We start from the raw sequence: 12,322 nt of genomic DNA, 5'->3' as shown, positions 1-12,322 counted from the left end.
CAGTTGCAGAAAAACACACATAATAAGATTTTATCTAGATCTTCAGTTAAACAAAAAAGCAAAGAAGTGTAAAGAAATGAAAGCAAAAATTCAGAATAGGAGGTACTTCTTGGGTTAAATGTACAGCCTAAAATTAAGGATGGGTACACAAAGATTACAAGGGATTGGTAGGGTTCTATTTCCTAGCCGAATTTGAGAGTAGTCATGTTTGTTTTCTTCTTAATTATAAACAACACGTAAATCATTTTATATACATATATATTATTTTCTATATTTTATTTATTTCATAGTAATATTAAAATTGTATGCTGTATCATACCTTTTAATAGGTAGAAATATAAAGGTTTGACAATATCAGAAGCTGACAGGAAATTTGAGCATTTTTAATGTGAGAGTAAATTAGTTAATTTGGAACATAATTTGAGATGTTTAGTAAAGGTAAAAATGTATAGTCACTTCTCTGAATCTTTTTGCTATGCTTATGGAACTATTCATATTGATTACTCCAAATACTGTTGTGCTGTTGTCTAATCAGCCTGTCAGAGAACCAGCTATTTTGAGTAGATAGAAAAGTCATAACTAAGCTTCTATTGATGACTTGACTCTACCTCTAGCTGGGGTAAATTGTTGTTGAGGTGACCTTTGATCAAGATTTCTACATGCCCTGTTCTTCTTCCTTTTCTTTGACCAATTTATCTGTTTTCTGCTTAAGATTTATACCATATGTGAGCAAAATCTTGTTATCTGTGTGATACTACTAACCCTTCACTGGCTGTCAGGAAGGCCTAAAGGGCTTCCTGACACCCATTTGGAAAAACTTCATCTTTTATTTAATCAATAAGAGCAGAGATACTGTATTTTCATCTTTGAAATTTTGTCTGGAAATTTTAGAAGCATATCAGTATTCCTAGACAATCCCTTGTCCTGCTTGGAAGTATCAGTTATTAAAGATCTTATTAAATGGTGTATTATGTATTGGAGTCATATTATATTGTTAACAGACCTATGTAAAATCATATTAAAATATGAGCTCTAAGATGTGTTTGTTAGGCCAGCAAAGACAAATACCAAGCCAACCATTCTGATGTTTGAAAATTGTGCTTCTGGAAATTAATACCACCCCCCTACACAAATCTTGTAATGAGAAAAGTGAACTAGACATTTCAAATTGTATGATTCTTATTTTAGCATATTACTGCAATGTGAAGGGCTGGGGGGAAAAAGAGAAAAAAAGACAGGAACAGAAATTGGGTTTTGAACAGAAGAGTGGCATATGAAATTATGCAGTTGTTTTTCATAGAATGAAGTAAAGTAGAACATTGAATTATTGTGGGCAATTTAGTTCCTGAGAAAACATTTAGAGAGTCAAAACAGAGAAGGATGAAGAACATTATTTAGATAATTGATGAAAAACAAATAGTTTCCTTTAAAGAGCAAGAATGTATAAAGAATCTGTCTACACTGATTAAAGGAACTGGATAAATTTTCAACTGTCCATTTCAGTTTGCTTGTGTAGTCAGAACTTAAGAATAGGTCATGTCATCCGGGTGAGAGAAATTGAATTTGACAGAGGACAGGGAATGGGGTCACTATATAGTAAATTGCCTCTTCAAGTGCAATTATCTATTCATGACATAAACCCAATACAATTCTATCTATCCTTTGTTTTCTTCTGTATACCTCTTCTCTTCTTCATTGAGAACTTCATTGAGACACTGATAATCAGTGTCTCATTTGCTTGTATCAAAATCCCCTTCTACTCAATCTCAGTAGATATTTTCATTAAAAACTGATGGATTCTTTCCAGGACATGCCAAATGGATGGAGAAACAGTATTTTCTTAGGCAGTATCAATATTCATGCCATGAAACTTCTTGGTAAAGTGAAGAGTATGTATTTTAGTAAATACATACATGGTTGAAAATTGGTATTTTAAAATTACTTTGAAATTTCCTTTTAGTAGCCATTTGAAGAAACCACTAGACGGAAAAGACAGAGTTCTACATTTTCATCTTCCTTCAGATGAAGGTCAGCCCCATCCACTAGCCCAGTGACAGACACACATGTAAATGAAGCAAACCAATACAGCCATTAGTCTTGTAGGGAAGTTGTGATTCAGTATAACAGTTAGGCAGCAGTCTAATTTATTTTACTAATTATTTTTAATTTTAATAAGTATCCCTTAGTTATAAAATAAATATTTTAGAGTTTTAATCTATCTGAAACAGTACTAGCTTATTTGGATTATGGATACAAATGTACAACTTCTTGAAAGAGAAAGTTTTCTGTACCACCTAACATCAGTTTTGAGAAAAATCATAATATGAATGACTTATCAGGGATATTTAAACTTCATAACTGATTTAACATCAACACAAGAACAATATTAAAGGAAGGAACCACATTATTTAAAGTTATACAGAATTGTAGGTGCATGAGCTGTCTCCTCTGCTAATCTTGTAAGAATAATTTTTTCTCAAAGCACTCAAAAAACTCATTAATAAGATGTAGCCACTAAAAATATTGTTATAGCCTATTGAAACTGTTAGAGTTTTGAAAATGTTCAGAAATTTCTAAAGAATTTTAAATATCATTATAGCCGGTGATATCAGTGATTACTTCTGAGGTATTTACTATTTTCTTGAACATGGACTTCCAGTCTGCTTCACTCCCAATAGCCGGAACCTGCATTTATTTATCACAGTCCTGTCCTAGCCTCCCAGACTTCATTGTGTCCCTGTGTATTGAGAGCCTTAAGTGACAGGGAATTCATGTGCCCCAATTGGTACCTCTTAAACAGTGACTGATAGATAATGGGGTATAAATATTCTAGCTTTCTTGCTCCTGATTAGTAACACTTATATGGGATCTGCATTATCTCAACATTTCAACGCAGAATTAAATCAAAGTCAGCACCTGAAACCTTGCTTGATACTGTGCCTTTGCTTGAGCTCCTTAGCATCTACATCTCACTTCCCCACTCTCATAGTACCCCAGAACATTTCTTAGGCACTTCTATTTAAATTACTTTTGTATTTATTTCTGGGAACTCAAACTGAGACAACTGATTTCAAAAGCGGCTCTGGGTAGCAAACTCTTGCATGGGATTCTGGAGTTGAATCCCCTCTGGCTAGATTACAATAGAGTCAATATTGTTCATTGTAAGTAGAGTGTTGATTACCCGTGCTATGCTGTAGAATTATAGTGGCTGAGACTACCTATAGGTAATTTGGATGGGATTGGTGTTGAAGGGTATCTGCGGGCTTGTGGAAAATTTCTAACATTGGAGGTACATAGAGAAAATAGTAATAAAAAATTATGGAGGTGGTTGGTTTTGCTAAGTTCTATTGGTGCCCTGAAGGAAAATAAAGCCATGGAGCCAGCTATTGACCAACTCAGAGCATGATGAGCATTTCAGAGTGTCTCTCCATGGGAGCAGAGATCTCTATCTCCTCTACCCAGAGACTTTGATTGTACAGCTAGCAGCACTAGAGGTCAACCTCAAAGCTTCGGCAAATCGTCTATGCCTAAGTCAAGGTTCTGTAAATCAGGGGAAATGTTAAAAGATGCTGTTATGAAACTGAGCTTCCTGTCAGTAAAGTAGATAGAACTCTATAAAAGTAGAGGCTGGGTGGCAGCACTTAACCACTAGTCACAGGACAGACATAATTATCGTAACAGACTTTGGGATCAGGTAGAAATCATGGGACATGATTCCACAGAGATCTATGACAATGGCCAATTGATCATAGTACTGCTTGGGAAAACATGGATTGATAACCAAAAGTGTCAGTTGATACATTGATTTTAAAAAGTGAATGACTAGAAGACTGATAAGCAGCTGCTGCAGTGGAAAATCACAGTCTCTCACACATTACCACATCTGAGACGTTTCTCAGACCAGAGATAATCAATTGAAAAGAGGCTAATCCTTTGAAGGAACATACCATGACACAGAAAATGTATGCAGTAATAATCTTTCCAGTTCTTATCCAAAAAAAAAAAAAAAATGTATGGGCATTTACCTGAGTAATTGTACACTGGAGCGAGAGAAACATATTTTACAAGACATATTTGACATTGTGTCCGAGTTACATTGACACCATAGACTGTCATTTGGGTGGAATTATACAGAGGCAAGGTAGCAAATTGAAGCATGGCCAAAGTTTGTTTCTCCAATATATCGAAAGTAGCCATTTAACAGTCCCTGAGTTTATATTGAAAATGGATGTAGATTTAGCACCTGCAAAAAAAAAAAAAAAAACTCCATTAATTCCTTGAATTGTGGAATAAGACCTCTTGTAATTGCCACCTCTGCCCTCTATTGTAAATCAGAAGCAGTGCTATACATTGAGGAGTGAGGCAGAGATCAAGGCCACTTTCAAAGATATAAAGATGAAGGACTGGTTGTCCCTGTCATGCCCTCATTTACTTCACATTCTAGCCCCTGGAAAAAAACAAATCATGGTAGATAGCAGTACACCTCTGCAAACGTGAGCACTATACTCTCTGCTCTGATATGTTGTTATGGATCAGGTATATGTGTTCTCTTCAAAATGCATTAGGACAAAAAATATTCACTCAGATTGGACAACACTACAAATTTAAGGTCTTGCTCTAAGGCTAAACTCACTCTTCTGTTCTCTGCTACGTTATAATCCAAAAGGATCTCAAAAATCTGTACATTTGTATTAGTCCATTTCTGTTGCTTATAATAGAATATTAAAACTGGGTAATTTATAAAAAAGTAAAATTTATTTATTACAGTTTTGGAGTCTGGGAGGTACACAGTCCAAGGGACAAACCTGGCGAGGACCTTCTTTTTGGTGGTGACTTCCTATGGTGACACATTTAACCCATTGCAAGATCTCACAGAAATACATTGCTGATATTATGTTAATTAGAAATGAAGAGCAGAAAGTAATAAAACTGTAGATGTTCTTGTGAAATATACAAAGTATAGAGGGTGGAAAATAAACTCTATAAACAATTTTGGGTTTCCGTAATGTATAAGCTCTTAAGATTCCAGTGGTGAGAAGGATGATAAGAGGTATCCTTCCTCTAAGTTGAAAGAAGAGTTTTTATGTATTTCAATTCTTAATGCTACCACTCTGTACTGGTATGCCAGTTTGGATTTTGGCCTGAAATTTGAGACTACTACTCTGAATAACTATTGGGTAATTTTAAAGTCTGTTTACTATAAGTAGGTACAATCACACTTTCCCCTTGGGCCATGAGAACTAACATATTCAGAGGTGTGGCTCGATATATTGGTGGTAGATTACATGCCATTGGAAACTTTGAAAGCCTTCATAAGGAGTTGCAATAGAGACACCTAGGATTCAAGAGCAAGGCTGCTGTTACTGTCTACAACAAACAACTATGTATCATTTGCAAAGTTTGAGCAGGCACAGCAACTATTCACCATGTAATAGTAAGGGTCAATCTGGGATACAGACCATCTGGTCCAAAGGACAAAGAAAGTTGTGTGAATAAACAGCCAATGCTACAGGTCATATACATCTGTTCGACTAATGGTGTTCCCTCAGCTTACATATACTCATGTGTCCTAAGGAGTTTCCTTAGATCTTCTGATGGAGGAAAAATCGAGCCTTGATTTGTGTAGAGTTTGGCTTAGTATGTTCTTGTGAACTGAAAATGACTGCTGCTAGAACACAACACCATCAAGTGTGGAGGTCCTTGAAAGGCAGGAGAGGGGGAAGTCCTCCCAGTGACATAGTTTTGGGACATGTTCCTGGCCGTCCACTGTGTGCAAAGAGAGAAATGATCTGAAGAAAGAAGATCTATGAACTTTTAGAGAGTGGCTAATGGCTTAGCTTGTTGGTTTAGGGCCTGCAAGAAGAAATACTAGTTCTAGAAATACTAGAAGAAAAAGAGGTCTAGGGAAAAGGTATGTATGTGGGTGCAATGAGAGTAGCACCAAGATGTGAGTAAGGCTAAATCTCAAGTTAATGTGTAGTCTAGATCATCTACTGCAAAAGGAAGCATTAAACACCAGGAGACAAAAATATTCATCACATAGATTTCAGCCAGCCTATATTTTCAGTGATCAATCAATGGGCCTATAAATTGAGTTGATGCAGGGTTATGCATGGGCCCAACAACACAGTCTCCCTCTCATCGAAGCTGATCTGGCCATTCCGATTAATGAAAATCCAAATCATGAGATGCAGGGTCCAATCCTCTATCTCAGCAAATGCCTCAAAGAAGTCCACCAGAAATGTTGTCAGGTTAATTGCATTAGAGCTCTTCAAACATTTAAAGGGAAGTAATTCATTCAGAACAGGGTCGACATGTGTTTTGTATAAAGGTTTGCCTTTCGCACTACAGTGTGTTGTTATTTTACCACTACCCAAGGGCTAAGAGAGTATCTGATTTACTAAGATGGAATCCCACATAACATTGACACTGTATGGGTCAAAGGATCTGCTTTTTGATGAGTATGACAATGTGCATGACCACAGGACCCATTAATCACAGCTTATGGTGAATCAGATAGGGCTGCTATTTTTGTAGAACATTGGAGAGTCCTCTTAAGGATATACCTGAAGTACCAATTTGTAGACAGAATCTTATGGATTTAGGATTCTGTTTTCAAGGTGTAGTATATACCATGAATCAATGGCCAGAATGTAGTTCTATGCCTCTGAAAAAAGGAATAAAATTGTCTGGGAATTCTGGGACTGAAGTAAGAATGCCTCCTCTCACCTTCACTCCAGGAAAGTTATTTGGAAAATGTATATTTTGTATTCTCATAATTTTAAATTCAATATGTCTAGAGATCCTGGGAGACACCAGTGGACATACAAAAACTTTCACTGAAAATAGATGTACCACTGCCACCTGGTTATATTTAGATACTTGTTACAGTAAACAACTAGGAAAAGAAATGGAACAAATACTTAATCTTTATCGTCATGAAATGGTAAGGTACTACACATTTAATGTGGGTAGGAAGAAGTAAGTCTGAAAACCTAGGGAATCCTGCCTCTATCTCTTCATACTCCCACATAGGATTTAACTGTGACTTAGTAATTACCAGGCACAGTGGTGGTCAACAATGGCTCAGGGATGTCAGAAATGAAGGTAACTCAGAAGAGCATCATAGACTACAGAAGTGTAGGCTTAATGTTCGGGTAAACTACAATGTGTGATAGAGGCAGTCCTTTCAGTCTTGAAAGTGCAGTGATTTGTCCTGACCAGGATTTGTTGGGGTGGGGGGGGAGTCGGCGCCCGCCCCCCGACAACTAGCTAAACCGCGCTCAGCTCAAGGGAACGAGGTCGAAGATTACCCCCTGCCTCCTCCTCCCTGTGCGAGAGGGAGCGCGCTGGGAGAGCCCAGGAGATAGGTAAGTGCAGCCACTGGCCCCAACCCGGCTTGCAAAGGAGCACTCAGACACGGTGGGGGTTCTGTCAAGCAGTTCCATTTATTCAACTCAAAGCCTACATATTTATGCATAAATGGGCTAAATGGGTGGGGGATTCTGGCGGGGGTCTCCACCTAGCAAGCCAATCACCCTATAGGTCATGCGTGCATGCATGGCTCCTGCCTATGCTTATAGTAAAGATCATTAAGTGTCCATGAGCCCGGAAGGCTCTCTGCACCAATGATGTTAAACCCCGTAAATGGGGTGAGGTTTTACCCGACACCATAGTCACTCCCCCTTTACATCCTCCAGGTGTCATCCTGAACATGTGTGAAGAACAAAGAAGGCAACAAGCAGTCGTCATTAGGTGTAGCAACCATCTGTGCCAGGAAGGTAGCTGCCACCCAACAAGGATTGAAATGTTTTCTGGCAATTACAATCTTGGCAACAACTGCAGTAGCAGGGACTAGCGCTCATCGCAGTAATTGTGCTCTTGTAGTGTTTGCCCCTTTGCAATCGTGACGAGTTACCATTCTACAGAATCAGTGTAGAGAATCATTTGTGAGGCATGAGTGTACCCAAGGCTACAGCAGATGCTGGTATTGCTTTGTTTATGCCCTCTCATATCCCCTTATCAATTGTGTGCACACCACTCTCGAATCTGCTTTTATTACCAAAAAACAGCACTGAGTGCCTCTGTGGGAGAACTGCCCTTAGTCTCCTGGAGATCACTTTCCCTGCAAATACAGAGGGAACTGGAAGTGCCTGGGAATTTACATCTCCTCGGGGGCAGTCCTAAATTAATGTCTGCTTGGTGTGGGACAACTGATTTGGAACTCCACTGAAGTATGACCTACACTGCTTTATGAGCTCAGGGGAACGTAACACCACAAACTTACCAGCCCTTCTTTTCTTCCTGGGACCACTCTCTCAGTCTATACTGTTCTCTCCTGGAAATGCCTCCTTTCTAATAAACCACTTTCATAGAATTCCTCCTCTCAGAGTCTGTTTCTGGGGAAACCAGTCTACAAAAAACACAAAGTATAGTCCATTGAGGTCATAGCTAATTGTAAAAATAATGTTCCAAATTGTTTCCAGGAAATCAACCAAAATTAGAATAAAATAACCTTAAAGATAATAAGAAAAGGTACAATAAAAGCATGTCACAAATGCAACAATATGTTTTAATCAATGATTATCCACCAGTTTAGAATTTCCCACACCTTCCCCCAACATTGCTTATATAAATAATAATAATTTTAAAAATTTATGACCATATTAGTCAACAGAAATGAACAAACAGCAAAATAACTAGTTTCTTGTGATAGATTTCTATGACCTAACGGGAGAAAACATCTACTTTACAAACTGTAAATAAAGTTTGTTGAATGTGATTGAAGTAAGTATTCTGTTTGATATGTTTTCCATAATCCTTTGAAATGCATTTAGGCAGAGACTAAACGACTTGCATTCCCTTATTCATTTAAAATTTTACTGTAATTTTGTAATACATACAAAAAGGTAAACAGAAAAATTTTAAACTAGGACCCTCAAAAAATTAAACATTACTGCTACATTACGAATATAACTGAAACACCCCAATGGCACTTTCCTTCCTCTTATATTTTATCTCATCAATTTTATTGAAGAATAACTCACATGTAATCAACTGAATCATTCCAAAATTTACAAATGTGTAAAACAAGCACCGCCACAATGAAGAAAGAACATTTCAATAACCCCAAATTTCCTTCATACTGCTTTGCAGTCTTTCTGCTGCTGCTACTTGTTAACTCCTTTCTGTCACTAGAATTAATTTGCCATTTTATATAAATGAAATCATATGACATCAATTATTTTGTGACTGGCTTTTTCATTCAACATGATTTTCAGATTTATCCACATCGTTTAGCATAATGGTAGTTAGCCCTATTTATCACAGAGTCCTGTGAGCACTGCACCCAGCTTCTTCTGTAGGTGGTAACTTATAAAACTGTGGTAGAATATTAAAACCATATTACGATATTCAGTTTTCATCATTTTTTACAGGCATTCATATGTGTTTATATAGTTCTACACAATTTTGTCCCATGTATGGACTTGTAGAACCACCAACAAGATATACAGAATTACTGTATCACCGTCAAGAAATCCCTCATGCTACCCTTTCACATTTCCGTCTTACCTCCCCCACCCCCAATCCCTTTCTCTTGGCAACCTTTTTTTGTTTTTGTTCTCCATAATTTTATCATTTCAAGCATGTTACATAGATGGGATTACAGAGTGCGTAATCTTCCGATATTGACTTCCTTGACTGAACCTAGTGCCTTTAAGGTTCATAAAAGTATAATATGTATCAATAGCCCCATTCCCTTTTACTATTGACTAGTGTCCCATTGTACAAATACAGGATATTTTGTTTTCTGTTTACCTGTTGATGAACATTTATGTTATTTGCAAATTTTGCCATTATAATTAAAGCTAATATGAATATACAAGTACAAATACTTGAATGTAATGTTTTCAAAGATAAGTATTTTCGTTTTTCTTTGCTAAATACCTACGAGTGGAACTCCTGGGGGTTGTGGTAAATGTTTACTAACATTATAAAACTTAAATTTTCCCAAAGTGGTAATGTCACTTTTCTTCCCACATTGAATTATATAGTAACTTTGTCAAAAGCAATCGAGCACGTGCCTGTGTCTGGACTTTTTCACCGGTTTTATTGATCTATATATACTTCGTTGCACCAATTATACATTTTCTGGTTTTTTGTTGCTTTATGTGAGTCTTGAAATTAGGTGGAGTAAGTACTTCAGTTTTGTGTCACTTGCTTAAATTTGCTTTGACAATTATACTTTCGTATAAGTTCTAGAACCAACTTGCAAGTTTCAACCAAAATACCTGCTAGATTTGTATAGAATTAATCTGGATTTACTGATCAATTTTTTCAAAATTGAAACCTTAATAATATTCCAAATTTTGGGTATTATATGTCTTTCCAATTATTTAGGTCATCTTTAATATATCTCTGCATTCTGTAGTTTGTAGTGTGTGTGTGATTGTATAATTTAAAATAAATAAATAAATAAAATACTTATTCCTAACTATTTTATTTTGTTTGGCACTAATGTGAATCAGCTTGTTCTTTTATATTTATTTACCTACTATTTTATGATTTCTAATAAGAATACAGTTGAATTTTTTATATGAATCTTATAACTTTCGACTTCGCTAAAGTTGTTTATTAGGTCTGTTTGTTTTTTTGTAGATTCCAGAGAATTTTATTCACAAGCAGTCATGTGTGATACATGTAAAGAAAAGTTTGCTTTCTACTTTTCAATCTGTATGGCTTCCTTATTTATTTATTTATTTAGCTTTATTGAAAAGGCTAAGAACTGTGGTACAGGGTTGCATAGAATTGGTGAAATCAGAAATCCTTGCTTCATACAAAATCTTAAGGGGAAAGCATTTAAGTGTAGATGAGTTGTAATTTTTTCATATATAGCTTTTACTAGATGGAGGGAACTTCATTCTATCCCTAATTTTGTTAGAGTTATCATGAATGTTTGTTGAATTTTCTCAAAACCTTTTTTTGCATCTTTGGAGATGCTAATGTGATTTAGGTCCCTTTTTTCTGTGAATAGATTGTATTACATGATGTGATTTTTGCACATTAAATCAATCCTGCTTGCAGTAGTAAATCTCACTCATTTATTTTGTATGTATTGCTGTATTCTATGAGTTAAATTTTGTCAAATGTTATTCATATATGGTCTAAGAGATATTGCTTTGAAGTTTTATCTTCTTTTATTCTTCTTGAAATGTCTGTTTCTGGTAAGAGCATAATGACTATAGATGAAATATTTCCCGGGGAGTGTTTCTATAACCCATGCTTTATTTCAAAACATGAAGAATAATTTCCAAATATTCAAAATTTTCCCAAATTACATATTATTTTTGATTTACTATTTATTTCTTCATTAGATATCATACTATATATAATACCAAACATAATATTTCTGAGTCTTTTTTTTTATGCCCAGCATATGGTTTATCTTGATGAGTGCACCATGTACACTTTAGAAGAATATCCTGTCTTTGTTACTTGTAGCACCCCATAAACAACAATTAGGCCAAGACAGTTGATAGTGTTGTTCAGATTCTCTATGTTTTATAACTGTTTGGTGTGCTTTTAATTGGTGAGAGAGGAGTGTGCTTATTTGCTTCTTTCACTAGTTCTGTAAGTTTTTGCCCTGGGTAATAGCAATGCACTCTAATTCAATACATACAAATTTATGATACTTAAGTCTTGCTGAGAAATGATCCTTTCATCATTGTTAAATTATGCTCTTTATTTATTTTGAATTATCATTGTTTCCAAGTTTATTTCATTTCTTACTACTATAGCCACTCCAGCCTTTCCATGCTTATGATTTCGTTGTACATATTTTTCCATTTCTTTATTTTCAACCTACATATGTATTTGTTTTGTTTTGTTTTGTTTGTTTGTTTGTTTTTAGTTTTATTTTATTTTGTCAATATACAATGTGGTTGATTATTGTGGCCCACTACCAAAACCTACCTCCCTCCCCCTCCCTCCCAACAATGTCCTTTTTGTTTGCTTATTGTATCAACTTCAAGGAATTGTAATTGTTGTGTCTTCTTCCGTCCCCCCCCCCCTCGGTTGTTTGTGTATTTATTTATTTATTTTTAGCTCCCACCAATAAGTGAGAACATGTGATATTTCTCTTTCTGTGCCTGATGTGTTTCACTTAATATAATTCTCTCAAGGTCCATCCATGTCGTTGCAAATGGCAGTATTTCATTCTTTTTTACAGCAGAGTAGTATTCCATTGTGTAGATAGACCACATTTTCTGTATCCACTCATCTGATGATGGACATTTGAGCTGGTTGCAACTCTTAGCTATTG

This window comes from Galeopterus variegatus, unplaced genomic scaffold, assembly GCF_000696425.1.
Source record: "Galeopterus variegatus unplaced genomic scaffold, G_variegatus-3.0.2 Scaffold5058, whole genome shotgun sequence".
Classification (NCBI taxonomy): Eukaryota; Metazoa; Chordata; class Mammalia; order Dermoptera; family Cynocephalidae; genus Galeopterus; species Galeopterus variegatus.
Note: the sequence above shows the minus strand (reverse complement) of the source record.